The sequence below is a fragment of the Pseudorca crassidens genome, chromosome 21 (assembly GCF_039906515.1).
Source record: "Pseudorca crassidens isolate mPseCra1 chromosome 21, mPseCra1.hap1, whole genome shotgun sequence".
NCBI lineage: Eukaryota > Metazoa > Chordata > Mammalia > Artiodactyla > Delphinidae > Pseudorca > Pseudorca crassidens.
Window position 1 is genome coordinate 10,686,603 of NC_090316.1, and position 27,247 is coordinate 10,713,849.

Sequence of the window (27,247 nt, forward strand, 5' to 3'; positions counted from 1 at the left end):
CACTAGAGTTGGTACTTTGGCGGCAGATATTAAACCATCAATTAAATGCGGCCACATGCTCTAGAAGGAATGAGACATTCCCCAACAGTTAGAGGTGACTTCCAGAGCAGCAGTGGGCAGTCCAGAGCGGAACACAATGTTCTTGTTAGGTAAGTTGGGATAGGAAGGGAGAGGAAAGAATGGGTATTGACATGTTGAGACAGACCGGGACCCAGGACCCTTTGCTGCAGTGCTTGCACCTGGACAAATATCTCCGCTAGCGTCAAAATACAAAGAAACTCTAAGGGACTAAAAATAACTGTGTGCATGCACAGTTGGGGCAAACTATAGACAACAAGATACAAAAAGGCCAAAAACCCAACTACCACTTCTGAAGAGCCAGGAGCAAAAACAGGGTGTCTGGAGCAAAAGCAGTGTACTGCGCATGCCTCCTGCACTCAACACCCCCAAAGGGGTGGGCAAGCCACTTAAGCCACTCCTCCGGCCTGACCCCTGGATACATCCCTACCCTCACCCCATATAAGGAACCAGCTTGCCCCTCTCAGGGACGGAGCAAGGGAACCTGTTGCTTGTTTTCACTCCCCCCTGCTACAGCAGAAACCTCAATAAAGCGTTGCCTGAATTTCTTGTCTGGCCTCTGATCAGTTTCTATTGATTAAAGAGGGCCAAGAACCCTGGTCAATAACATCACTGCACTATCATTTTTTTCCTCCTATCTCTATCTTTTTTGTAGCCCTAACATCCATTAAAACAAGCTCACAGACATAGAGAACAGACTTATGGTTGCCAAAGGGAAGGGGAGATGGCAGAGGGAGGGAGTGGGAGTTTGGGGTTAGCAGATACAAACTATTATATGTAGGATGGATAAACAACAAGGTCCTACTGTATAGCACAGAGAACTATATTCAATATCCTGCGACAAACCATAATGGAAAAGAACATGAAAAAGAATGTATACGTATGTATAACTGGATCACTTTACTGTACAGCAGAAATTAACACAACACTGTAAATCAACTAGACTTCAATAAAAAAAAAACTCTAGCACCATCAACCCAAAGGCTCTCAAAGGTGTTTACAGTCGATTAGGGTTAGGATTCAACATAACTGCAAAACAGAAATAAAGCACACTTAGTACCTCTATCGGAAGACAACAACGTCAAGACATTAAAAATCAGTGTTAAGACAGTGCTTCAAGTTGACAGTACGATGTACCCAAAGCACAGCAATGCCGGAGGAAGCTAACAAGCGACATTACAAGTTGCTCATTGGAAAAAACCCTAGGTGAGTGCTATGGTACCATTTCCTCACTAATATCTAATTCCTAGGATGCAAAACTGAAAAAGCAAATCTGACTGAGTCTCAGAGCAAAATATTTTTAAATGCTGATTTTTAGAATTCGAAGTATATAAGGTTATTTGGGTTAGTGGGGGGTTGTGTACAAAGTTTTAGGGGTGGGGAATGTGGCATCATGAAACCTACGTGGAAATGATTCTTTCCACTGAATGGATGATAACGTCAACTCTAAAAATGACTAGTTGATTCCAGAAATCCAGTAAACCTCACTGGACATTGTCCATCTTTTGGGAAGGAGCCACTGCAGTACAGTGATTTTCACCACATAGGAGGGATTCAAATCAAAACACCACCTCCTTGGTCATCGGCTCTATGCAACAGCCACTGGCACGACAACAGAATAGCTCTGGAGGTCCTTAAAGGGAAAAGAGAAGATCCTAAAAGTCTCAATTTGGAACAAAGAGAAAAAAAAGTAACCAAGGAGCCTATAATTGTTGACTACTCAAGGTCTCAGAGTGCAATTTACAAGGTGTTTCTTATTCTTTAAGTTTTTCTCCAAGTGACTTCCCGTTACAAAGAGAAACCCAGAATAAACTGTGATGAAAGTGAAGGTACACAAACTTTTGACTGATGGTGAATAAAAGTAATCAATTACTCTTCAGACTGAAGACCGAGCCAGGGAGAAAGCTAGTGTGTCTGGCCACATGGTTATAGGACGGAGGCAGACACGGAGCGTATTGAAAGATGAGATACATCACAACATGCAAACACTTAACTGGAGCAAACTGGGCATTCGCAGGTCATTAAAAAAAATGGGGGAGGGACATTTGAGTACTCAGTAAAATATCAACGTATTTAAGGTAAGCATTTATCTTTCCTGGTTAATTCCCACTTCCTGCATGGCAGAAAGTAGAAATATCTTCTTCATATGCGAAGACAAAATAAATTCTTCATCTCTCAACATTTAAAATTCTTAGAAATAATTCTGCAGAGATTAAGATGTTAACATTCCAGAAAACCAAAATAACTCACTCATCTCGCCTTCCACCCTGAGGTCCCCATCCTACCCCACACAAATCCCAGATGAAAGAGCTGTGACAAGCTCAACAACTCAGGTGGTGTATTCCTCTACCCAGGAGTCCACTTGGCTTCCAAAGTAATAAATGCTTCTGAGGCCGTGTCTTGTGTTACAGAACATGGCGAGATGGATGAGACAAGTTCCCGCTCTTATTATAACTCTGGTGTCCAAGGACTCAAGGAACCGCTTTCTGAAGAATGTACTACTCTCCCTATGACTGCAGGGAACAACACGAACCTTCAAGATCAACGTGGACCCCAGGTTTGGTTGAAGGTCTGGGCTTGCCATAAATGCGGATTATTGGTTTTCTATTAGTCAGTGGAAGACACTAGATTTCAGTGAGATTAGTTATACATCAAAGCAATGTTCTCAAATGACAACAATAGACTTAAAGGTAAAACTACTAGAACAGAATCGTGCTTTTTCCCTTTGTCTCACAGGCAACTATTTCATGGCTGGGGCATTGTCACGCTGCAGTGATTCACAGAAGAATGTAATGTTTAATGAGCCAAATACGGAGATAATTATGCCACTTATATTTGGGACACACACAAAATAAGACCATATTTGTAGACTCTATAAACATTCTAGGGCAGGAGAGAAAAGATTTTCTTTTTTAATAGCTGAACTGGATTTTACTATGACTAAAAACTTTGGAAGTAACACATTGCCTCTCTGCCCAATTAAAACAAGTTAAAGAGCTGAAAGAGTACATTTTTAATTTTAGAAGTTCTTTGAAGTTGCTCTGAAACTCCAACTTGATTTTATCCATGGGACCCTCCAACAATCAGATCTGTCAGTTCTTAAAAATCATCTATTGATACATAATTATCTATTGACACAGACGTGATACATTTCTTCACGGCTGCTTTTCTTGATTGTGAATTAATGCTCTAGATAAGCCAAAAGAACGATGCCATTATAATTACGAGTAAAAATAGGTCTTAAATCACAAAAGTAAATAAAGAAGGAACTCTTTCTAGATCTGTTTAATATACTTTACTATCATAAGCTGGTAGACAGCAAAGAATCATTACTTGGTAAATGCTCTTAACCAGGTTTCTGTAAGTATTTAGAGCAAAGGTCAAAGTCAACATCGTGCTGTGTTTTTGAAAACACATGTCCTTAAGAAAAAAACTTTAGATGGATAGTTGGGGTGTCTTTGTTATAGAAAAAGCAGAAAGGGGCAGAGTGGTCTAAATCTATCTTTGTGAACACTGCGTGTTAATGCTAACAGGCATTCTAGAAATCATGCATTTTAACTCATACTTTACAGACGAGAAAAGTGCCAATCGTGGAATCTAAGTAACTTGTCCAAGTTGACAAATCTGGTTAATGGCAGAGTCAAGATTAGGGGACTGGAAACACCTCTCTTAAGAAACAGAGCTCTTTCTACCACGGAATACTGAGATTCAAGTGAAAAAATGTGACATTTAAACCCAAAGATGCCTTAAACTATTTCATTCCTTCTAGTTGAAACTTCCTCTCTTTGCATAAACAGCTTGCAGGGTAAAAATATCCCAAGGCATGTTAGGAATTGGTTGCAATCGCGGTGCTCATTGTAATCATCTTCGAAAACTCTTGGAGTTCTGTGAGGGCTCCACTGATCAGAAAAAGGGCGAGTGAAACGTCTCTCTTTGAGGGAATTGAGAGTTGGCTCCACATGAGAGCTCATCAAAGACTAGGAGAGTTGAGTTTGGATCAGATTATTGCCAAGTGGGTGCAAAACTGATTAGAGAAGTGATTCCTTGAATCTGATTTTAGGCATCCAAGTACCATGCCAGTTAGCTAGAGCATTATCACGGCATTTATTCCAAAAATAGCCACAGAACAAAATAAACATTTTAAAATGTTAATTATCAGAATTAGCAGATATTATATGAGGATATTAGGGTTAGTGGGGGTGTTGGGTACAGTGTCTTGGGGGATGGGGAACATGGAGAATGGATTTAAGACTTTGGATACTCCAACAATCATGTGAAATGTTCCTCAGGGGACCTGAAGTTTTAACATCTGAGCTAAGCACACAGAGCCTGATGGTTGATCACTGCTCTAATTTTTAAAAACATTTCGATTAAGGCTGGGTTAATAAAGAGTTTGTTCATTAAAGTGCTGATGAGATGCAATTTAGATAAGTGTGTCACAACCTTAGAGCAGCCACTAAAAATGTCACGCAACTTTTACAATTTTGAAAAGAGGGCATATAAAAACAGAAAGACGTATAAAAGAGGTCAATAGGGATGTTTCAGATGGAAGGGTAGTCATGTAACCCAGGGATACACTACTATTTTTTAAGATTCAAAAGGGATTTCAAACGAGGTTCTCACCTACCAAACTGAGTGCATTCGTGGGGTTGGAAATCACAAATTAAGATCAACTACTGCTAATATCTGTAAGGAACCTATGGGAGAAGTCGGGGAGACTGAGCATTTTCTTAGCTCTTTTTCCCCCCTCCCTAAATTAGTTTATCAGCTAAATCTCTATGTCATTGATGCCATTCCTCTTGACATAATCAGTCCTAAAACAGCTCTTTTCCATGATTTCTTAAAAAAGAAAAAAATCTGCACAGCAAAAGATACCATCCACAAAATGAAAAAGTAACCTACCAAATAAAAAAAATACTTGCAAATCATATATCTGATAAACGGCTAACATTCAAGATATACAAAGAACACATGCAACTCAATAGCAAAAAAAAAAAAAAAAAAAAAATCCTATTTATAATGGGCAGAGGACCTGAACAGACATTTTTACAAAGAAGACACAGAGATGATCAACAGGTACATGACAAGGTGCTCAACATCACTAATCATCAGGGAAATGCAAATCAAAGCCACAACGAGACATCACCTCATGCCTGTTAGAATGGCTATCATCAAAAAGAGAGCAAATAGCAAGTGTTGAGGGTGTGGAGAAAAGGCAACTCTTGTGCACTGTTGGTGGGAATGTAAATTGGTGCAGCCACTATGGAAAACAGTATGGAGTTTTCTCAAAACTTTAAAATAGATCCAGCAATATCTGGGTATTTATCAGAAGAGAACAAAAACACTAACTCAAAAAAATATATTTTTCATTAAAGCATTATTTAAAATAGCCAATATATGAAAACAACCTAAGTGTCCCTTGATAGCCAGATAGACAAAGAAAATGTGGCATATACGTATACAATGGAATATTATTCAGCTAAAACGGAGAAGAATCTCTTGCCATTTATGACAACATGGATGAAATTTAAGGGTATTATGCTAAGTGAAAATAAGTCAGACAGAGAAAGACAAATACTCTAGGATCTCCCTTGTATGCTGAATCTAAAAACCAAAGCAAACAAACAAAAAACTGAGCTCACAGATACAGAGAACACATTGGGGTTTGCCAGAGGCAGGAGGTAGAAGATGGGTGAAATGGATGAAGGGGGTCAAAAGGTACAAACTTCTACTTATAAAATGAACAATGGGGATGTAACGTACCACATGGTGACTACAGTTAATGACACTGCATTGCACATTTCCAAGTTGCTAAGACAGCAAACCTTAAAAGTTCTCATCACAAGAAAAAATATTTGTAACTATGATGGTGATGGATGTTAACTAGACTTATGGTGATCATTTTGCAATAGATACAAATATAAAGTTATTAAGTTGTACAACTGAAATATAATGTTATATGTAAACTATATCAATAAAAAACCATCAAAACATTAAAAATAAATGCTCAATCAAGTTTACTTACACAAAGTCTTTGTTAGACAGCAGGAAAATATTAATGTCCCCAGAGCTGGATGGCATTTAAATTTCAGGAAAACATAATATAAATTGGGTATCAGATTTCCGTTTTCATGAAAATAACTTGTCTACTCCCCCAGGTAATTTTGTCATTTTTCTCTCACTTCTTACCCTCACCTATTCCTCCCCTGCCTATTCCTTCTTAAAGGGCAAAACAACAACAAAACTGACTTTTAGGAAAAACTTGCATTCCCTCCATTTTTTAATACGTAACAATTCAGATTTGTACAACCAAAAGCTCATTAATGTACCAGCTAAGCAATGGGCCACGTCTACTGGACGCCCACCCACAGGCCCTCCCTACTAGTCTCTCTGAGGGAACGGAAACAGTATAAACAGAGCACACGTTACATTAGTGGAACAATATAGGTTCTTCATAAGGCAGAGAAGGATGCATTCAGAATTTTACTATAAAGTACTTGATGCAGATAAAATTTTTAGTAATACACACTGATTAAAATATATGGAAACATCAGAAATGAAGCACGACAGTAAAAGGAACACACGATCCAACCTAAGAAAACAGAATATTCCCAACACCATGGCTCTGTAATTTTCTGCTGTGATACCATCTGAAGCTCAGTGCTAACAACCACCATTCTGTGCTGTTGCGTTTTTTCCTTTCTTTTTTCAGATAATTTCCCCCTTTCTGTTTATGTTTTTACCATATGGGTATACAACCCTCGACAACGTATTGTTTAGTTGACTGGTTCCGAACTTTATAAAATTGCAAGAGTATACTCATTCTTCTGATTAAAAAAAAATCTTTGAGATAGAATTCCCCTTCCATAAAATCCACCACTTGAAGTATACAATTCAGTGGTCTCAGTAAAATCACAGATTTGTGTAACTATCACTACAATCTAAGCTTGGACTATTTTTATCACCCCCCACAAAGAAATCTTGTACCCATTAACAGCTACTCCTCCTCTTCCCCTGACCCCAGCTCCTGGCAATCATTAATCCAATTTTTCTCTAAGTTTGCCTATTCTGGACATTTTACATAAATTGAATTATACAGTATGTGATCGTTTGTGCTGCGTGGAAGGTTCATCCATGTAGCGTATCTCTAGACTTCCTTCCTTATTATCAAGGAATATTCCATTGCATGGATAAACCATAGTTTATCCATTCATCAGCTGATGGATATCTGGGACATTTTCATACTGTAAATAATGTTTCTACGGACATTTATAAACAAGATTTTGCACGGACATATGTTCTCATTTCTTTCGGGTATATCTAGGAGTAAAATTGGTGAGTTGTATGGTTACCCTACGCTTAACTCTGAACAACCAACTCTTTTCCACAATGGCTGTATAATTTTACGTTTCTGCCAACAATGTATAAAGATTCAAATTTCTCCATATCCTCTTATTCTTATTATCTTTGTTATTGAATACAGCGTTGTTATTATCTTTCTTTTTGAATACAGGCATCCTAGTGTTAACATGAAGTAGTTTCTCATGGTTGTGATGTGTAGTTCCCTAAGGGCTAATGCTTCTGGCCACTTTTCATACGTTTATTGGCCATTCTTATTCTTCTGATTGTTTTTTGCCCTCAACATTGTTTTTAAAATTCATCATTGCCAGCGTATGTGGTTGAGGTTCGTACATTTCATGGAAATATTCCATTGTACGGCTACATCAGGATTTCCTTATCCATTCTCCTGTTAATGGCCATTTTACTTTGTTTTGTTTTGCTATTGAAAACAATCCTGCTATGAATTTTCTTTATACATTTTCTGGCATGCTCTAGTCACCCCCCTTTTCTTTTTTTAATCAACTAAAATGCCTAAATAGTAAAAACTGTAACAACTGTCTTTGTGCAACATATCAAAAGGCATAACTGGCCAACCTAATAGGCCACATGCTAAGTATAATCTAGCCATGCAGTACTATGAGAGTGTGTGTGTGTGTGTGTGTGTGTGTGTGTGTGTGAGTATATGTGTGTTGTAAATGTGTAAGGCTTGCTAAGCAGAAGGAACACAATATATCATTTCCTGAATAAGGAGACAAATACATATATACATAAGTATAAACACAGAAGTCACATATAAAAGCTATGAGGTGATCCCATCAGTCCTGTTCAAGGCCATCATAAGTTTTTTTTTTTTTTTTTTAGCTTTAAGCACTATAAAACTAAAGATATAAATAAATCTAAAAAAGGCCTGCATTAGAACTACCCAAATGATCTAGGGGAAGAAATCCTAGGAGAAGGATTTAAAGACACCACATTCCTGCAGGCTAAGGGAAAAAAGAACTTCAAATCAGCATATTGGGATAGAAAGGGTTATTTTAAGACTGGAGTTAAGTACCTGGTCTTCAGTACTTCTGGAGAAAGCAAGAGGAAATGGGGCTTCAATGACAGAAGTAGGAATGTAGGTCAAATGCTACGAAAAACGTCTGAACTCTAGTGTTTGGAGAAACTAAAATATGTAACCAAAGGGATTTGTGGACCCATACTCTGGTATTTTTTCAAAGGGTAGAGTAGAGAGAAAATCTGTAAGAGGACTTAAATTGAGCCCTGTTCATGGGCAGAGAGGTGCATTACATCAATGGCATCCAAATCCTTTGACTAGTTCTTCCTTTGGAGTCCACGATTTAAAGGATTCTGCCTAGCAAACGACATTTGTTAAATAATTTCCCCCACTGCTTTTTAGTAATTAAAGAAATATAGAAACTTCCATCAGGACATGAGCCCAGATAAGCACACATTAAGTATGTTCTAGATGCTTTCTAGAACAAAAATAAAATATATCTAATGAGAGTAGAACAAATCAAATAAGGCGTATTCATGGAATAAACTACTATACTGTAGTCAGCAGGGACCATCAATCGAGCTACCTACATGGATACGTCTCAATTTATGTTACATGAGAGGAGAAAAGAATGAAACATGTTACAGAAGGATATATTCTGTAGGATTCCATTTCTGTAGATTTTTATAAATTATAGTCATAAAGCAATGCAATGAAAATTATGTACTCACAAGTATATGAATGTATGCTAAAATATGGAAATAAAATAGAAGGCTATTAAATTATTGAGAGAAGCCGCTCTTGGAAAGACGGTGAAGGGAAAGAAGACGGAAGGGGGTTTGGAAGAAAAAGCACTTTCATTTTATCCGTACTACTTATTTCTCTTGTTAAAAAAAATCTATCAAGCAGATATGGAAAATACTACTACTTATGATTAATAATTAAGAAACAGCAGGGTGAAAGATGGGTATACAAGTGTTTTGCTTTTTCTGTATTTTTAAAATTTCTCAGAGACAACAACAGTCAGAATCTCTGATTAATCCATCATTACCAATATAATTCTACCAAATTTCAAAAATTCCAGCCGAAAGCAGAAAAATGCATTGTGAGTAAAGGCACACTTTGCATTATGCTTTGTGTTGTTGAAAGCAGTGCACACCCCCAACTGCTCTACAGATCTACAGCATCCTAGGACCCTAGGTTAAAATTCAGCGGATGTGGCCATCATCAAAAAAGCTAGAAACAATAAATGCTGGAGAGGGTGTGGAGAAAAGGGAACACTCTTACACTGTTGGTGGGAATGTAAATTGATACAGCCACTGTGGAGAACAGTATGGAGGTTCCTTAAAAAGCTACAAATAGAACTACCATATGACCCAGCAATCCCACTACTGGGCATATACCCTGAGAAAACCATAATTCAAAAAGAGTCATGTACCAAAATGTTCATTGCAGCTCTATTTACAATAGCCCAGAGATGGAAACAACCTAAATGTCCATCATCGGATGAATGGATAAAGAAGATGTGGCACATATATACAATGGAATATTACTCAGCCATAAAAAGAGATGAAATTGAGCTATTTGTAATGAGGTGGATAGACCTAGAGTCTGTCATACAGAGTGAAGTAAGTCAGAAAGAGAAAGACAAATACCGTATGCTAACACATATATATGGAATTTAAGAAAAAAAAAATGTCATGAAAAACCTAGGGGTGAAACAGGAATAAAGACACAGACTTACTAGAGAATGGACTTGAGGCGATGGGGAGGGGGAAGGGTAAACGGTGACAAAGCGATAAAGAGGCATGGACATATATACACTACCAAACGTAAGGTAGATAGCTAGTGGGAAGCAGCCGCATAGCACAGGGAGATCAGCTCGGTGCTTTGTGACCGCCTGGAGGGGTGGGATAGGGAGGGTGGGAGGGAGGGAGACGCAAGCCGGAAGAGATATGGGAATATATGTATATATATAACTGGGTCATTTTGTTGCGAAGCTGAAACTAACATACCATTGTAAAGCAATTATACTCCAATAAAGATGTTTAAAAAAAAAAAAAATTCAGCGGATGGTAGCCCCTCTCTTAATCTCTCCCAGCTGTAGAGAAGCACAGATCCATACACAAACAAGTAAGTGTACCTTCCCGATCTTACTTCCCTCTCTTTAAAAGAGAATGGAAGCAAAAAAAAAATCCCTATTGTCCCCCATGTTAAGATCTGCTTTATTACAGAACTGCCATGACACCAGCAAGAACCAGGTCCTACCCTTTCCACTCTTTTCCATCCATAAATCTGGGTCCCAAATTCTTTGATCCAAACTGCATGACAATGTAGACGCTCTATTAGCCTTCTGCTGCCTCAAACAGAGAAGTTAAAGGTAGGCACATTTATGACGCTGGGGCAGAACCGTTGGTTTGGGGGAGAAGTAAAGAAAAAATCTTAGAAAATAAGGCAAAGGGACTTCCCTGGTGGCACAGTGGTTAAGAATCCACCTGCCAACGCGGTTCGATCCCTGGTCCGGGAAGATCCCACGTGCCGTGGAGCAGCTAAGCCCATGAGCCACAACTACTGAAGCCCGTACACACACCTAGAGCCCGTGCTCCGCAACAAGAGAAACCTGCGCACCGCAACAAAGAGAATCCCAGCTCACCCGCCGCAACTAGAGGAAGCCTGCACTCAGCAACGAAGACCCAACACAGCCAAAAAGAAATAAAATAAATTTTTTTAAAGAAGAAAATAAGGCAAAGAGAGGGGACAAAAATCAATCAACTAAAGAGGCTAGATGACATCACAGTCTTCAATTATTGTACTGAAATCATCCTGCTGGCAGAGAAGACTGAATGTAGATCTCTAAAGAGTGTCGGCGAAAATAATAGCAGGACCGTGAACAAGACATCTCTCCGGTATCTACTGCATCGTAAAATTCAGCCAAATTTTGAGTTTTGCTTTATAATACAACTCGTGAATAAAACCAAAGCAAAAAAATAATGACCTCATATCTTCAAGTAAAATTCACACTCGAAAAAGATGTGGCACGTCTAACCTGGGACTCTTTATACACTTACACGCCGCCGCTTACACAGGATGGCACAGCTCTTCTTGGGATGCACAAAGTAAAGGTATCCTCAAGGATTTGTGCCCAGATAGAGGGAGGAGGAAGCAGCCCCTGCAGGGGCTGAGCCAGAAGGGGAAGGTCTGGGTAGGTGCATCTGGGGGGTGGGGGAGCAGCAGAGACAGAGCGAGGAAGAGAGCTGAAGGGTTGATTTACGATCAGCTTTTCGGTTCTGTCTCGGGTGTTCCTGGTGTGAACGCTGCTGTTCCCATCAGTTGAAAATATCATATGGGAAAGATTATGATCAACACAGTGGCTTTTTGCAGATTGGTGAAGCTCTGTGGGGGTGGCAAAACGCCAAATGACCAGTCAGCTGACACTAATGAGCTGTGAGAGGTACAGCTGAACCCTGAACAACATGGGGGCTAGGGGCGCCCAGTCTCTGTGAAATTGAAAATCCAGGTATAATTTGCGTCCGCCTCCCACTGAAGCACTGCCTCTGTATCTGCAGTTTCTGCACCTGCCAACTCAGACAACCACAGATCACGTGGCACTGCATTTAATATCGAAAAAAACTTTGTGTATAAGTGGACACACGCAGTTCAAACCTGTGTGATTCAAGTGTCAACTGTACCAACATCCAGTACAAACCCGAGCAGACTTTAAGAGAAACACGCAATTCCGTTTGGAGCAAGGCTATCATGTTCACGTTAACAACACAACAAAATGCTTTTAACGATGGAATCTATCTTATTCGAGATTTGTATGCAACTGATAGGAATAAAAAACAAATGGAAAGATTTCATAAACCATGTCTATGAAGTGGTCCGAGTTCAGAAAGTAATATATTATCTGCAGCTGCATAGTTTTTGGAAGGCTTTTTGGGGAGAGTAGAATTTGAGTTAGGTAATGAGGGGTAGGTAAAATTTGAATTTGATAAAGATGAGAAACAGCACAGACAAAAGTATGGGGATTAGGAAATCTACAAAGAATGCGTAGGAAATAATAGTTCAGTTTCACTCACTTGTAAGGTACATGGGAGCATAAAAAGTAAGTGAAAACAGCTAAGTCAGAGCCTCATTAACCAGGGACAGGAATGCCAGCCCAAGAATTTTAGCCTTCCCTCTGTGGCAACTGTGGAGTCCTGACATGGCACAGTAAAATCTATGCTCCAGAAAAATTCTTCTGACAGCCGCAATATTATTACTTATGAAGTCCATAAAGTGTTGGAAGAAACAAGGGAAAGACAGTTTTATATTTATTCTGACAGCTTAAAAGGTTGCTGCCATTACGCACGGAATTTTGAAATCTGTTTCTGCTGATTGTACTGACTATGCCGAATATACCTATCCAACAACAGAGGAGTGTAAAACTCAACGGAGACAATACGTTACTCGAACCTGAAATCAAATGACAATTTCATCTATAGCCATGGACCGGTGCTCCTTCTTGGTTCCATTTACCAGGAAGATGAACAACAATAATTTCAGGCAATTAATGCAGATCTTTGGCGAGGCCACACAAGAGTTCTGCTGAATACAAGAATATTGTTACAGCAAAAAAAAAAAAAATGAAATACATCATTTGCCACGCAGCCAGTTGAGAGTGTGTGTGTGTGCGCATCATTGAAGCTAGTCTTTCAGAAATTGCCCTAACCATCAGAAATCCATCCACAACTTCACAGACGCTTTAGCAAGCTGGACTCTGATATCAGGGTAGTAGTTTCATTAGACCTTCTCACTTCCGAAGGATCCACAGTATAAACTTTCAGAGGCGGCAACATAATCCTTCTCATGAAATATTTGGGCGACAGGTGGAAAATTGTTCTGCCAGCTGAAGAAGACAAAATCCATTCCTTCTGGCAATTTTCTGCAATGAAAACTCCAGGAATGAATGTGCAATAACTTGTGGAAATTTCAAATATTCTCACACAAAAGCAGCGTCCTCCAAATCTCGAACTGTAAACGAACTCCAAACGAACTCCTTGCTTATCTGAATGTTAAAATGTTGATTTCGTTTTGTGTTTGAATGGCCACTAAAGAAGAAGAAAATACTTTCAGACTTTTAAAGCCAAAGAAATGTTACATTCAAACAAAGTAAAGGCACGTTAAAAGCTGTACTTGGTTAGTAGCATCTCCCAGGTCGGGATGCAAGAACCAAAAGACCATTTTCTACCACTACCTTGTTCCCGGCGACAGGAGCTTATCTGCTCAGATTAGGATACTGTGCACACGCCAGCCCGGAAATGGATGTCCGGTTTGACTCTTCTTGGTTGGTTGCAACAAGTTCCATCCGCTCTGTGATGCACAGCTGGATCACTCTGGTGTTATGATAATGTCTCTTCAAGGTTTCTCTGGAAAGCCCTCGTTTGCTCACTCCCTAAGTGCTTGGCAGGTGGGTAGGTGATGGCAGGGGAAGCTAAAAGGGTCTGCAGCATGTTAATGATGGAGAGAGGATTGCACACCAGCACTCCAGGTCCTCAGTTTTGCACATGAATTGTTCAACCATTCTTTCCTGTGTGGGGTTTACACTTAGTAGGTCACCTGGCTGCTGAGATGCGTGACGGATCCAGTTGAAGGACAGGTGGGGAATGAGGGTTCTATTAACACCATACTGAACAAATTAATACTGAACAAATTAATTCAATCTACTTTAATTTGGAGGCTCTTCCTACCCCCACACCCTTTTCACCAATAGATTTCTTATTTATGTGGCTTGTGTTTGTAATGTAAGCAATTGATTCCAATTTCCTCAAGTGGAATTTTACGCAATCCGTCGGTGAAGTGTATTTTTGCAATGCTTAAAAATTTAAGTGAATGATGGAAACAAAATGACCAGTTGCATGCATTATCTAGTTTTAAAAAGCAAACTCTTTTCAGAGGTTTTAAAAGAACCTATTTAACAGGTAAGTAACCATTATACACAACACCATTCAGTGGCTCAAGGACAATTTCTCTGATGCCTTCTCTGCTTCATGCACCATGCTAGGAGTGAAATACTGAGTATCAGGAGACAAAATCCCTCCCCTTCAAGTAGTTGACGTTTTTAGGGCAGGGAGAGACAGACAATATACACATTTTCAACATCTTTAAAAATATATAGCATGTTAGATGATGACAAAGTTCTGTAGAAAAAATAGAGCAGGGAAAAGATTGCTGGGTAAAGAGGGAATTACAATTGATGACAGTGTGGCTAGAAGGGCTTAAGATGGCAAAGGAGGTAAGAAGGCAATGCATATCTAGGAAAGAACATTTCAAGCACAGGGAATAGTACATGCAAAGGTCCTGAGGTGAGAGTGTGCCTTTAATACTAGACACACCATAGGAAGCAAATGTGGAGAGAGGTATGTATGGGGGAGGATGGGGAGGTGGCAAAGGGTAGAGAGGAGAAGGAGATGAGAATAAGGAAGGGATGGGGACAGCACACATGCAGTCCCTTTTAGGTCCCTGGACTTTTGAGTTTGAGTCTCAGCGAGATTACGAACCTCTGACATTTCCAGACAGAGGAGTCATCATCATGATCTCACTTTCCCTTTTTTTAAAAAAACAACAAAACAAAACTAGGCAAAGAACTTCATTAACCTTTGTTTCAAACTTTATTCCCAGGCTTCTTCACCTTAATTAATTAGTGGCGAAGAATGAATTGTATATAAGCAAAAACTGAAAAGAACTGCAGTGTCCAGGGGCTTGGGCTTAAAAATATTAGCGATCTAGATTTTATCAGATCCGCAAATAAAATTTTAAAAAGCAATCACAATATAAAATAGCAGGTCCCAGTAACTTCAAGATTTATCCCCTTCAGAAGCTGACTCAATTGTCTGCTTCGTTCTTGGAAGCCTCATCAAAATTCTCCACGAGATCTGGAACTTCATCAACCTCCTCCTCTCCAGTAGCAAGCGGTGCCTTTCCATCCAGAGACTGTTTGGGCAGAGCTCCAGCCAGTCTCCTTAAACTGGTCAGACTGTCTGCGCCAAGCTGGTTTAAGATGCTGGGTAGCACTTCTGTCAGCTGCTTTGTCTCAGCATGGCCTGTGCAGGTGAAAGTGTCTGCTGCCAGAGATGCCTGAACTTCAGGGTTGTTAAAGTGCATCACTGTTCTTGGTTTGTGAACACATGCAACCCCTTCAATACCAGCGATATCGTTTACCCCTAACTTCTTTAAAGAGGACCGAAGTTTTCCGTCCTCTGCTGTGGCTGTTCTATGAACCACCTTCTTTCTGCGAGCTGTTCCTTTCCCACCCACGCGCACTTGTGCCTGCAGTTTGGCGAGTCTCTCCTGGCGCATGATCGTTTCTTTCCTCTGAGGCTCCTGTCCTCGGGTTCCGCCGCGAGGTGGAAGAAGAGACAAGAGACGGCATCGCCTGGCCCCCAGGGCGGCCACCCCTGGCCCGACCTCGACCCCGAGAGTCAGCCTGAGTGGGTGCGCCTGTCCGTAGCATCGCCTTCCTCTCCTGCCCTGTCCCTCCCTGTCTCGCTCCTTCCGGGCACTTCCCGCCCCCGTTCCCATCCTCCTCCCATGCCGGTGTCCAGAGCCTTTTCGTACCTTGTTGGAGTGGAAATGGGGCCACGCGGGGGACTAGGGTTGGCGCTCAGGGGGTCTCGGGCAGACCAGCTGAGATAAGGCGCACACACGCAGGGACGCAAGATGGCGGCTAGTCACTTTCTCTGCATCGGCTCAGATGTTACCTTTTCTCTGAGGCCAACCCTGATGACCCTGTTTAACCCTGAAACCCATGTCCCTCTTCACTCCCTCATGGCCTGACTTTTTCTTTTTCCATAGCATTTTCACCTTCTAAGTTTCTAGATCACTTTTCTTATTTATAAAGCATAGTCTATTCCTGCTTCTCTACTAGGATGTCAGGTACACAAAGGCAGGGACCTGTCTCTAGGTCACTGGCAAATCCCAAGTACCTGGACGAGACTCTGGCTCAGTAAGGCTGCAAACCTTATACGTTCTTCTTATTGAGTCATGAAAGCTGATATAAAAGGATCTGCTAAGGATGATTTCCAAACAGCTCTAGAAAGCTATTCTATCCTGAATGATAAAGGGAAATATGGGGAAAAGCAGGTACTAAGAAAAAAACAGTAGTTCTTAATCATCCAAGTCTGTGAAGTGGAAGACAACAAAGGGTAGAAAAAGGTTGACAGTCCTCACCTTAAATGAGTCACTATAAGAAAGAAACTAAAATAATTTGCCACTGTTTCTCCTCAAGATTGTAATACCTAAATGCCCATCAACAGACAAATGGATAAAGAAGATGTGGTACATATATACAATGGAATATTACTCAGCCATAAAAAAGGAACAAAATTGGGTCATTTGTAGAGACATGGATGGACCTAGAGACTGTCATACAGAGTGAAGCAAGTCAGAAAAACAAATATCGTATATTAATGTATATATGTGGAATCTAGGAAAATGGTACAGATGTACCAGTTTGCAAGGCAGAAATAGAGACACAGATGTAGAGAACAAACGTATGGACACCAAGGGGGGAAAGTGGCGGGGGGGCGTTGGTGGTGGGAGATTGGGGTTGACATGTATACACTGATATGTATAAAATGGATAACTAATAAGAACCTGCTTACATGGGAGTGAGTGAACTGATGAGGATGATTATAATTTTTGTGACTTTCTGTCGGAATAAAAAATCTCCCCCCCAAAAAAAGAACCTGCTGTATAAAAAATAAAATTAAATTTTAAAAAAAGATTGTAATACCCTCCAAAGTTCAAGAAATTGCTCTTGGTCAGATTATAAGAATCCTACCGCATAAACTGCAAGGGAAGAAATGTAATTTAAGTTCTTAGTAAATTCAATTAGTTTTTTAAAATAGATAATCGTAAAACTTTCTAAGAACCAAGGTTAATGCAGCCAGGTAACGAAGTGACCTCAGGCCCAATTACTCTTTTAATATTTTAATATGTGGAGAGACAGACTTCCTTCCCTTATTCATTTTTTCTGTGTGTCTGAGTAACGAGTCCTCAGAATACATGGTGAATTGAGATACAGTGCAAACACATCTGCAATCTGCTCTCACATTCAATAACTTAGTAGACATACACATTCTGCAGTAGAGTATCCCTAATTTATACCCTAATTAGAAATGATGATACTTTATACAGATACACCTCTAAATTTTCTATAACAGGAGAGTTTGCCAAGTAAATTTTAAAAATGTAAATAAGACTGGAGGAAGAAACTGTTGAAACTAGTTTAAAAGCTATCTTTCAAGGACTTCAGAAGCCTCCATTCTACATGAGGGCTAAGTAAATCCACTTAGTAATCTATTCAGAGAATTCAACTCTATTTGCATGGCTATGAATTGAGGAAGTTATCAAATGTCTTTTTAATTTATGCTATATGTTTGTAACTTGCCTTACCATAGTACATAGATAATAGTTGAGATTGTATGGGGGTGAGGTGTTCTGGTCAGGTGTGATTTCCGGTTAGAATTATAGCATCTCAGAGTTGGAATGAAATTTAAATATAACCTTATCTCAACATCCTTCAGATGTTTGAACGTCTATCAACATATTGTCCATCTTCTGCCAAAGCACATCAGATGAGGAGGCAATCATTGCCTCTCAGTCTCCTTTTCCTTCTAAGAGTCAGAGGCCCAGAAGATTCTGGCAGTGGTTAATCAGCTCTGGAGTCAGAGAGCCTGGATTCAGATAACCCCATATCACTGTGAGACCTTCAGTAATTTATTTAACACCTAAACCTCCATTTTCTTATATGCAAAATAGGGGTAAACCTAGAACTTCCTCCCTACGGTGGTTGTGAAAACTAGAATTTAAACCATATAAAATGCTTATTATTGTATTCAGGGTATTGAAATCAGTGTTTCTGCTCTTGTTATGATCATCATTCTGCACACTGGGACAATGAGAATTAGCCAGAAATCATGTCAATTAGAATTACACAAGACTCATCTATTTTCTTGGCATCTCAGGGTTTTACAGCACCTCATGAAGCCTGGTTACCGAGAAAGATCAGAGTTCCGTGAAAGAGGCGCTGCTCATATATTGACCCTAAGGAATAATCTAGAAATCACTTCTGAGAGGAAAAGTCCCTGAAAGCTTGATTTTCCTAAGAGCTGTGAATTCTCTTACACATGAAGACTAAACAATTGATGAATTGAGGTCTTGCTAGTCGGATTCCAGTGAATAGAGACTTCACTATATAATTGGCCTTCCTATCAATTAGTCCCAATTGGTAAATTTTACTGTACATTTGTCCCTGTCAAGAATGAATTAATAATTTAAGTGTGACATTACATAAATACCAGACATTGATGTATGTGTATCATCTTCGGTATACATCAATATTCCCGTTAAGTCCTTGAGAGTGGCAAGAGCAGGCCAGGTGATCAGGAGGAAGTTTTGCAGGACCTCTGTGAACCACACAGACCCAAAAACAGTGCAAAAATCACCTCCTGAAAAAAAACAAGGAACTGGGTTCCAATTAGTAGACTGCAAACCTGACTTGTCTTGCCAAGCCAAGATGCTGGGCAAACTGTCTGTGTTTGAGTTCACTGGTGAAGCTCTTGGGCTCCGGGCAACCACACGGGGCAGAGGTTGTAAGAGGCTATTTGTCACAGCCTCAACAATGAGGCTTTATTTTCCCTAAAGGAGTCAGAGCCAGGAGCTGCTAACTGGTCACAGGTGTGCACACATGCAAGCTCGCAACCAATGATGCCTATTTCAACTTAGGAGCTGATGAGAAAGGCTGGGGAAAGTAACCAGCGCGGGGAAGAATACAATGGAAGAAATTTTGCATGTGCTATGTCCCAGGGTCTCCAAGAGCCACACTTGCCTCGATTATATACAATGGAATATTACTCAGCCATAAAAAAGAACGAAATAATGCCGTTTGCAGCAACATGGATGGACCTAGAGATTTTCATACTAAGTGAAGTAAGTCAGATAAAGACAAATATCATATGATATCACTCATACGTGGAATCTAAGTTTTTAAAATGACACAAATGAACTTATTTGCAACGCAGAAAACAGACTTACAGATATTAAAAACAAACTTGTGGTTGCCAAAGGGGAAACACGGGGCGGGGAATACATCAGGAGCTTGGGATTAACTTACACACACTACTACATATAAGATAGATAACCAACATGGACCTGCTGTATAGCACAGGGAACTGTACTGACTGAATACTCTGTTGTGATAACCTATATGAGAAAAGAATCTCAAAAAGAATGAATATATGTATAACTGAATCACTTTGCTGTACACCTGAAACTAACACAACATTGTAAACCAACCAACCGTACTCTTATAAAAAAATAAAGTTAAATTAAAAATTCTTAATTCCCCTAGCAAGCTAGCCAAGCTACAGATCTTTACACAGGCTCTATATTTGGCACTGTGTTCCCTTTCTAACAGCAGGGCCCTACTCATCTGCACCCTTTCCTGGACCTCCCTTCCCACTTCCTGGCCCTGGTGCATCACCCTGTTTCCCATGAAAGCCACTTGCCCTTGTTCCTACTACTTTGACGCAATAAGGAATATATTTTCCTTGATCAATCCACAAGAAATGAAGCTGTGCTCCTCCTGGGATATTGATTACTCCCTCCTGCCCCCACACTCCACCCTACACTACTTCCCCGTGTCTACGTAATTTCCGCGTATAGACCTTTATCCTACGACACAGTATTAAATAGGAGGAAAGAGCACATGTCATCAACCAGACACCACCTGAACTTGCACAATTTTAGTCCCTTAGCCTCCCTGAGGCATCATATCCTCCTCCTATTAAGATGGAGTTGATGATATCTACCTTAAGGAACGGTGGCAAGAATCTAAGTAACTAATTCTGTATTTCAGACATTAGCTATTATTAATTCAAACTATTTAAGAGTTAAAAATATGCTTACAAAAATCAAATCTGAGGCATGCGTACTGCTCTATTTCATTTTCTGAAGGTGGCAGAATTCTGCCATATACCTCCGATTCATTGCTAGACTACAGACAAAGCCCCACATCTTGCTTTTCCAACGCTCTCCCTCTCTGCTCAGCCTAAGCTTATCATCAGTGTGTGTAATTAAGGGGCTTAGTGCTTGGCTGCCATTCTGAGAGGCAGAGCCCCTGCCATGGTGCCACCTGGCAGTCTATCAGAATTTGTTTTATGCCATTTCCTGCTCTGAAATCCTCTTTTTGAGAGGAAGTTGGAAAAGACATAGAACCATTTTCTACTTCCCAGCGGGACTTCAAAAAAAAATGTGCAATTTGTCTTTCTGGAGGGCTCACTCTTGACTTGCCTGTTTGGTAATTACAAGAGAAGACTCAAAGGCAGTGGTTCGGTAGAAACTCCCCGTCTTTGTATTTCTTTTCAGCGTCCAGTGAGTGACAATCTTTCTCATTAGAAAACTCCTGACGCTCCCTGGTCAAGTCAGAATGTCAGGCCCTAAGCAGATGAAGATAATTTTAAAAACTGAAACGATCTAGACCTCGGTCAGAGTTTCAACTTCTCTTCCCAGCTGCATATGAAAATAACGATTAACTTTAAACAGAACAAACTAAAGACCCTCCAAGGTCACTGCATTACAAATGCACTGCAGTCCACACAGTGAGGAAACAGAGTATCAGGGTGTCAAGAAGTTTCCAGATGGGAGTTTCAAGTTTTTAAAGCATTCCCCATTCCCACCTGTGTTAACCCACTGGTTTCTTATAACAGCCCCGGGAGATGTCATTATAAAGTTCATTTCACTAAGAAAATTTTAGTGCCCAATTTGCCATCTCAGGACCAGTGAGTGACAAGAACAAGGGCTTCTGGCTTCAACTTCAGCATTTTTCCATCAAACCAGGGCCCTTGCAACCTACTCAGTTCCAAAGGAAAGGTTCCTCTGTATTTTTCTTCTCGATTTGTGTTTTATCAATAACTGAGACCCATGACAATTTCTCCATCTGCCAGACTGCTGTCACCGTCCTCCAGAACCTTGTTCACAAAGCCATTCTTACACAGACAAGGACAGACTGCATCTAACGGCACCAATAAAGGTGGCATTTCACCCACACTGTAGGTCCGTCAACAGGGGCTGATGGGAAGGGAGGTCCCGATGGAGACCTGCCCAAAAGGCTCAGCCCTCCAAAAACACCTTCAAAAGGGATGGGTTAACCTGAAAAACATGATTCTGAAAACTCAGGACAATATTAAATAAATCAGTTAAAGCCATGCAGCCCCTCATCTACTCCTGGAGCTTGACAGTCCTCTTCCAACAATGCCGATTCACAAAATCATGCCTGTCCCACTGGGGATCCGCAGGTCCCTTCCATCTCACAGTCCTTGAATGCCTACAGAGTCATTAGCCTGTGCTGGACCACAGCTGCCCTGTTCCGAATCCCCCTCTGATAATATCCCCTGCAATGACTTCACTGGCACTCTCAGACTCAACAGATAGGAGTCCTACCCAAAGCAAACAGGTCTCTGAAGTAGGTTGTAAGTTATAATCTGTACTTTGTGAGCTCTAGAATCAACAACTGGCCCATCATTTCCTAACCGTGTGGCCTTAGGCAAGCTTTTTTTTTTTTTTTTTTTTAAAGCTGCGAGGCATGCGGGATCTTAGTTCCTCCACCAGGATCGAACCCGTGCCCCCTGAAGTGGAAGCTCTGAGTCTTAACCACTGGACTGCCAAGAAGTCCCTTAGGCAAACTATTTACATCTTCAAACTTCAGACTCTTTGTCTCCAATGCTGAATAGTTCTACCTACATCTCTAGTGGATACCACTGCTTACGAGCTCCTTCCTCTTTTTGAGGAGGAATGCCGTCTACCACTCTCCTTTGCAAGGCTCTGCAATATTTTATGCCCATCAGGATAATTCCAATTCCATTTGCCTTACCAGTAATAGGCATGGGAAACAATTTCGACCATTAAGATGTGAATGACAGTATGCTAGGGGACTTTGAGACTTAAAATGATACACTCACACAGAAAGGACCTTTCTTCTACTAGACGATGTTGTGTCTGGATGCGATGGCTGGAACGGCTACAGTTATCTTGTTACCATGAGTGGAGTCAGCCTGAGTATACAATTCAGCTAACTCACTGAGGATTATAATGTTCCAGAGTACCTGGTTTTCTGACATCCTCAATGAATGGCTGAATCAATCATTTCTGTTGCATCGAATAATAAAATTCTTATAATTTAGATCATCTGAGTCAGGGCTTTTTCCTACCACTTGAAGTTGGCAGAAAGCATATTAGCTGACAATATCGAACAACAAATGTCTCAATGTCAAGTATTATTTGAAACATGTCAGTACATTAGCTTATTTGATGATCACAACAATCCTTTCAGGCTGCTAGGAAACAGCACAGAGAGGTTAAGTTACCTGCTCAATTCACCTAGCGGGGAGCAGAAAAGGAGGCATTTGAGCCCAGGCGATCTGGGTCAGAGCCAACCACTATGCAAAATCTCCTTCCTTCCTTACATGCATTTTCTCAGAGGGGGATAATAGGCTTAGCTTTAAAATAAAGTCATCTAGACAACCTCTAATGCAAAGTTGGAGGAACTTAAATATGCTGGTAATTTTGTACTAATGATGACGTGTTTCATATGCTTCCGACAGTATCAGCAACCTCCTCACCCACTGTAATTTGCTTCATCTCATCCTCCAGTATCTGAGTTTATTTTTTGCACTGACCCTCACCACAAACCTCCCAGTGGTTTCTTGATGGTCTACACCCCCAACATCAAACTGGTCACAAATGAGCCCCGACTTACACCTGATTCTCAATGCTGGCTTTTCTTCTCTCTGGAGCTTCCAATGTTACATGCCACTCGGACTCTCAATTTTTTCATTGATTTTTTAAAATTATTTTTTGAACAACTGATTTAGTCTCTTCAAGCCAGCTTAGCAGAGTAGCTTCTGGCCATTCAATGGCACTAGGACCCATTTTCCTTTTTGTCTTCTAAATATTCCCCTAATTTTCTGACATCCTTAGATCCAATCATTCCCAAGTAATTGAATCCTGAATACGTTCATATAATCCCATCCCTACCCAGTCTAGAACAATGACTCTTTTATCTCTTAGTGGCCTCTGTGAGTCTGGCTTAGTTGTTCCTCTATCTGCAGAGGGCACTTGAGGAGGGAAACAGGTTGCTGAATGGTGGGGGGAAGGTGGATTCCGCTTTCCTGTCAGGGAGGAAGAGCCATAACAAAACCACCATGACCAGAGTCCTTAGCTATATAGTTTTACAGCAACTATATGTAATACTTCTTGGTATTCCCAAGGTGGCTTGAAAACTAACAGCTAGCATTGATAGATCATCTATGATAGGCAATGCCCAAGCAAGGATGTATATCAGCTCTTTTAATCACCCTTACAGTGCTACCTTCCTGTTAGCTCTCCATATGCCAAAGGTCAAAACAGAAAGGTTATGTAAGTTGCCCAAGGCTGCACAGCTGGTCATGGCTAACCCAGGCTTTGACTCAGGTGTCTGGGTCCACAGCCAATGCCCTTTAACAACAGTGTCGTAACACCAGAACTAAGTGAAAATGTATCAATAACCATTGCTTCCTTCCAGCCAGAAACTTCTGTCAATGTGTGACCCAACCTCCCTCTAAACTTGACCTCATACCCTGCCCAGCCTAGGAGACCCTCATATCTGTTATCTTTCTGCCTCTTATCCATCTTTCGAGAACTAAAGCTAATTAAGATCAGCCGAACATGGCAACGGTTCCATGTGTTAAAAATCACAAGAGATAAAACTGTAAAGTAGGAAATACTGTTTCTTGAATTTAAGTCATATGTGTTCAATATTAATGAACACTCTGCCGGGCACACAGCTAGCATGCATGTGACAGGTAGCTATATTTAATGTTCTTTTCACTGTCCCACTCTCTTTCTTTAGATCTTAAGATAGCGCCAAACAAGGAGGCATTTTTAATATACACTCTTCTGTAATGATGATTCAGAGGGAGGGACACTAGGGGTGAGAGTGGGAATTAAAATTCTAACTCCCTTTCTATTAAGAAAACTTCCAGCACAGCCTTTAAGGATTCTAATTAACAAAAACTTATGGAGAAACTTATTAAGAGTAATGAGTAGCATAAGAGAATACAACTCTAACAGAGAGAGTGAAATACACAAATTCTTGAGCTGAGGTCAAATTCTATCTCTGACATTTGCCAACTCTGATCTTGGGCAAGTCATTTCACCCAAGGGCAGATTCTGATGCCAGCTCTACCTCTGTTTGAGTCCTGGCTTTGCCATGTTATTAAGCTGTGTGAATTTGGGCACTGCTGCAAATCACCTGGGGATGCTGTTAAAATGCAGGTTCTGATGAAACCATTCTGGGGAAAGGCATGACATTTTGTCTATCTACCAAACTCCGAAGTAATATGCGAACGGCCTACAGATCCACTTTGAGAAGTTTAAGCAGTTTCCTCATCTGTTAAAAAAAAGAAGAAAAATGAAAAGAGAGGTATCTACCTCAGAGTTCTTGATACTACAGCTGACCCTTGAACAACACGGGTATGAACTGAGAGGGTCCACTTACAGGCAGATTTTTTTCAATTGTAAATACTACAAATCGACACGAGTCGCGGTCGGTTGAATCCGCAGATGCCCAGGGCTGACTATATGTTATGTGGAGATTTTTGACTGTGTGGAGGGGGGACACCCCTAACCCTCACATTGTTCAAGGGTCAACCGTATATGTGAAAGAAGGCTCGTTACTAAATATTATGAGCACTGAAGCTCAGGGAGCTTTCACTTTGATCCAGGCTGGTAAGGGCAGTCCTGAAATTTGTCCCTGCTCACACGCGTATGTGACAATTCTGCTTAGGTCTGAACAGTACCTAGTCTTTATATTAAAAAGGACTTTGGGGATTTCCCTGGCAGTCCAGTGTGGTTAGGACTCCGAGCTCCCACTGCAGGGGGCACGGGTTCAATCCCTGGTCGGGGAACTAAGACCCCACATGCCGTGAGGCGTGGCCAAAAATAAAATGAAAACAAAGATGACTTTGGCTTGTAGGAAGGATAACTTTATGGGCTGCCCTTATCTCCAAGTTCACCCCACCCTGGGACTCGTTATCTAGTTCTCTCTGTGCTTCAGGTAAGCTATGCCATGATGTCCTTACCTCAGCGAGGCTCTGCAGAAATGAAGAGGGGGAACTTCCCATAAAACATGTTTATAATTGGCTGTGTGAGACCCCATTTATATCTACCAATGAGGATTAATATGCTCATAAAACACCAGTAGTAGCTGTCTCTCTCACCAGCTGAGAAGAAAGCATTATTCCACTGCAGTCTCTTTTGTATCTAAACCCATATTTTACCTACCTGTATATTTACAAAACAAATTTTAAATATTAAGTAGAATGCAAGTTATAACAAATAATCACGTCCCCCACGCTTATTCAATGCCAAGGTTAAGAAAGGAAATCGCATCAATAACATGAGTCAGTCCCTCAAACACAAGGTTTTATTTGTTAAGACAGCAAATAAAGCACAAGATGGTGTTTGCTCATAGGTAAAATACCAAAGCAGGAAGGCCATAAGCTCAGGGGAATTCTACATTCATTCAAATAGATTCTAATGATGGTAAGAATGGGGGTAATTTAATCCAAATTGTTTAATTCTGAATGAGAAAAGAGGTGACTAAACGTTTCTTTTTCCCTTCCTTTTTGTCTTCTGTCTGCCCTTGCACAGAGACTTCAAAAACCAAGACAGATGCAGTGAAGCTTTGGTTCTGGGTAACTTGAGAGGTTCCCCCCAAAGGGAGTTCATTTCTCTCTCCCTCACAGCACTCAGCCACTGCTACCTGGGGCTCAGCCCATTGCGATCTGCTTTTGAGAGCTCTCCTCTCCTTAGCCTAAGATCTCTTGTACAGACACCTAAATGCAAGCAGCCATCAGCACAAAAGCAACATCTAGGGGACAAGCAGGCTGCAGGCTAGCCAGGGAGGGCACCTTTGCTTTTAGCCTTTGTCAGGCAGCGCCCAGAAGTGATGGAGTTCTTCGAATTTATTTCTGACACTAAGCCCCTCTATACACACGGACTTATTCTGTCTGCCTTGGTAATCACATTTTGTGAACCCTGTAAACTTTTCCGCAGAGCACTTTCATGCCTGACTGTCTTCCTGCTTCCGGTCGTCAGACATCACATTTACTGAGCACCTACCATATACACGCTAATGTGCTAGGCACTGGTGCGCAAATCAGACATGTTCCCTGACGTCACCGAGCTTATGGCAAAGCACCCACGGAGGCACCAAGCATCGCGGTCCTCTAAACGACTAAAGGGATCCTTCTCACTACTCCCCCGGCCCCACCAGTTTTTATAACAGTTTTATGAACCCCCTATCATAGGGTTTTTGGTTTTATTTTTAACGAACCCATTTTTAAAAGGTCATATTTACCCATCTCCACTCCCCAAAGTAGACAATATCTGGTCAATTTCACAATGATCTTGCCCAATCGTTTGCTTTAATTTCACTCATATGCATGCATTCAATCAATCCCCAATCCTTTAACTGAGCAGCTGTGGTATGCGGGCTTTGTACTAAGCCTGAGGATAACCCCCGGCCCTCAAGAGGCTCCTAGCCTAGTAGGCAAGGTGGAGACACTCAGTAGGATTTGATGAGTAGTATAATGGGAAGTTCAGTGGCACATATATACAATGGAATATTACTCAGCCATAAAAAGAAACCAAATTGAGTTATCTGTAGTGAGGTGGATGGACCCGGAGACTATCATACAGTGTGAAGTAAGTCAGAAAGAGAAAAAGAAATACCATATGCTAACACATATA

The 27,247-nt window shown here is 40.8% G+C and overlaps 1 protein-coding gene and 1 pseudogene across 2 annotated transcripts in view; both read right to left on the bottom strand.

Annotated features, from left to right (window-relative positions):
• Positions 1-27,247, bottom strand: part of UNC5D (unc-5 netrin receptor D) — a 591,371-nt gene that overhangs the window by 290,260 nt on the left and 273,864 nt on the right. The window lies entirely within an intron of this gene.
• Positions 15,281-16,103, bottom strand: LOC137216181 (transcription factor BTF3 pseudogene; annotated as a pseudogene).